Consider the following 3,779-nt stretch of genomic DNA (forward strand, 5'->3'; position numbering starts at 1 on the left):
TTATTTTCATTTTATTTTTTGCTGTTCCACTGCTCTTGCTGCAACATGTCCCAATTTTTCTTTTTTCTATTACACATCAAACTTCTGACATTTTGTTTTATTTGTGTGTGTTGAAGAGAGGTACTGTATCTGAGCATGCGTCTGAAGGGCGTCCGAGGTCATCTCTACAGTGACCTTATAATAAGGTGATATTTCTTTGAAATCTGAAATATTCCAAAGGCGTGTAGATTTAAGTCAAAAGAAGTGTAAATATCAGTTAAGTAGTTCTTTGAAAGCTAGTTGGAACATTGGCAGAAACCGGATCAAGTTTATTTAGCATACCACTGCATTGTAAAACAGTTGGAGTGAAGTTGCAGGTTGCGTGAGTATGCATGTTAACTAGTGGGAACCGAGCACAGTCTTTGTGAAAGGGGAGCAGCAGATTGCTGTGCAAGGCCAATGTTAAAAAGGCAGCTGAATTTAACACCATCTGGAAGAAAAGATCCCTTCACGACTTTCTCACACCGTCAGACAAAACTAGTGTCTCTTGTTCCAAGCCCTTGTCTATGCAACCATACAATACTGAGTCATTATACTTTTGCTGAGAGAAAATTTGAGAACACAATATGGGTAACCAGTGAATGACCAAGTTTCATTGTGCCCGCTTAAGTCGATTGAAATCTACGTCTAGAGCTATGAATGGTAGTATTGTTTTCCTCACCAGGGCTGTACTAAATGTCAGCACAGTGTAAAGAAAAACTTGAAGTCTGCAAATAACTTACCAGATCTCAATTATAATATTTTCCCACACTAGAACTAATATCATTGCGAGGGGCTACATTGCAGAAAATACAAAAAGAAACGAAAGGAAATAGAGAGTTCATTTAGAAGTTATTTTATCCAGACAAACATTTTAATTTTCTGATGGGAACTTCAATTCAGGCTGTAGGCTGGGTTGAGAAGTGGAATTCATTACTGCGAAGTTCAAGTTACAAAAATGCTTCTTGTGCAATTAAAATAGAATAGAACAAACAACAAGTCCCACCTGAGCACCCATCTTCTTAAATATAGAGACTCTTCTTGGGGTTTATTGCTTACAGTACTGCTGAGAATTATTGGTATGGATCTAGCTTGAATTGTGCTTTAAATTTTGGCAGACACTGCTCTTTCAAAGTTTGCCACTGTGATTGACATTGCAAAAGAACATCGTAGATGTACATTTCCAAAAATAGACAACATTCTGGCACCTCCCTAGGTGGAATCTGGTGCCCTCAGGAATACATCTCCCTTTATGTTCCATCCCCTCCCCATTTCCTAACTTTTCTGTTCTCAGGGTGTGTGTGAATCAGTTATTATACTTGGGTTTAAGGTTCACACAATCTATTTGACTGTAAACAGTCAGAAAAAGGAAGCAAAACAGTTCAAAAAGAGTAAAAGGAGTTGGTTGTGTATGTTTTATTAGGATGTCTATTTTAAATATAATTGACTTTGCAATTTTGTTATTGTGTCACCAAGTGTCGCATAGTTCTTAACATGTAAGTGCAAAACAATGAGTAATTGCTGTTTTGCTGAATAATACATCTGAGTTGCCAACGTCAAAGGTATTATTTTGTGTATTTCTAAACAGGAACGTTAACTGCAGGTTTTGACATCTAGAATCTTTTCATGAAATACTTAGAAATAGGCCGATAAAATGACATGTGTAAAAGTAAATATAAAGATATAACCAACTTATTTTCCTTGTCCTACTTTATACCAGAAAATTAACAATGAAAAGTCACCCAATAATGGAATTATAGAGGATATAACATAAAAACAGGCATACAGAAAAATCCAAAACAGCAACAGAAATGGAAACTAGATAGAGGTAAAAAAAGATATATAGGAAGATTTCTGCAATATCCTTGCAGGATATGAATGAATATCTTCACCAGTATCAGCCCCCCTAGTGCAGTTATCATTAATGTGCATGGTAATGAGATAAATGCATTATTTACAGTTAAAATGAATTGTTTTCCCCAAGTGGCCTTTCTTTAAGTCTTCTTAAACACTACATTTCTGCCATTAGTGCTCTATATTTATTTTTTAAATTAAAATCATTTTCTTATTTGGAAAAATATGAAATGTTAATTTGATTTTGTGTAGTCTTTGATGAAAATTAAGAAACCACTTAAATAGTAAGAGATAAGGATAAGCACATTTCAAGTTCATAAACGTTCTTTATATTCATAGACTTCGTATAATCAGTTCAAGACAGTTTAGCATTTTGAGAAATTTGACTTTTTTAAAATGGAGAGATGAAGCCAAAGGTTTTATTTTCCAATGTGGCTAGAAAATGTGGGAAGGAAGTGTATAACTATGTATATATCCAGTTTTTTTCTATAGATCTGTACCTCTGGAAATACCACTGTGGTTTAAGAATATTGGTAGACTTTCCCCACTCTGTCTGGATATAACTTAGCTTTTCCCTGATTACAGTAAGACACACCATAGTATGATGTTGCATTTGGATATGTGCTGAGAGTGGAGGTGGTGTCTTGGGCAACAGGAGACAAGGTGTCCTTTAGAATTTAGTGAGTAAAAAGACATCTATAAAACTGGATCAATTGTTTTTAACATTAGTACTTCGAGACAGTCATAACAGGTCCTAGAGTCATAGGGCATATAAGGTAGTTCTTCAGTGTCTTCATATTTTAATGGATGGCTTTGTTATCCTGTTTTTGTGTTCATGTTTCTTAGCGCAAGTTAACTTAGTACAGAAATAGCAGAAACCTCTGTTCTCATCTGCTTTGAGAATCCATGTCACCCCATTTGGGAATTGTTCGATTTTATTGTGGAATTAATTCTAAGGATGGTGAATGAAAAAGAAAAGTATATAGTTATGATTGCTAAGGAATATTTGCCTGCCTTCAATCAGGGTCGCGAGAGTTAGTGCACTTAGAAGGGTGCTGACCATCTTTGAGGTGGGAGCATGTGGCTTTCTGCTTTGCAGCCAACTGCCAGACCACAGGGGGTAGGACTTTAAAAAGTGAAGATAATCGACTTTATTCAGGGAAATATGGAGTTCTGAGCCATATTTGTTCAAAGAGAAGCACATCACTGTGCTTGGCTGTTTGACTGGGTTTTAGTTGAGCTCTGCCACAGCGTAGTCTTGAGATCTAAAAATAGCCAGGCTTAGCTGCCGCCTCGCAAGGGGCTTGGCGTGGGCGGTGCACAGAGGAGACAGTCGACTCTGTGACTGGCTGCGAAAGTGGCTAGGCTAGGCAGTGGCAGCGGCGAAGGCGGCTGGGCCGCCGCCGGGCAGCGCGACGCCTCCCAGTGACCGCCAACAGCCTGAGTCCTCCTGCAGCTGCGGCTGCTCGCGGCCCATTGCGGAAAGCGGGCGTCTGATTGGTGTTTCCCGGGAGACCAGCTGCCCGAGCTGCCCGAGCTGGTGCGCCGGCGCGCGCGCTCCTGGGGCTGGCGCGCGCCCCAGGCTGGCGCGCGGCGGGGAGGCCGGGGGCGCGCTGCGGCCCGGGTAGCCGGCTGGGAGGCCTCCCAAGTTTGCGCGAGCTCAGATTCTGCTGCCTGCCCTCCACAGCTTACAGACCGCCGGACTCGGGCGTCGCAGGACCCCACTGAGTGGGGCCGCCAGCGTTCCAATGCCTGGTTTGCTCAGTTGCGTCCGTGAGGGCTGTTCTGTGTTTTTTAATTTGCCCGCCCTTCGGCCCCTCACCAGCGACCTCCGTCCTGCCTCTGAGCCAGTTCGGGACTGGCTGGTGCTCAGGCATCCAGGGAGTTGGGCTTGTGGATGGGGGGTG

Source organism: Vicugna pacos, chromosome 3 (assembly GCF_048564905.1).
Source record: "Vicugna pacos chromosome 3, VicPac4, whole genome shotgun sequence".
In the NCBI taxonomy this organism is placed as follows: domain Eukaryota; kingdom Metazoa; phylum Chordata; class Mammalia; order Artiodactyla; family Camelidae; genus Vicugna; species Vicugna pacos.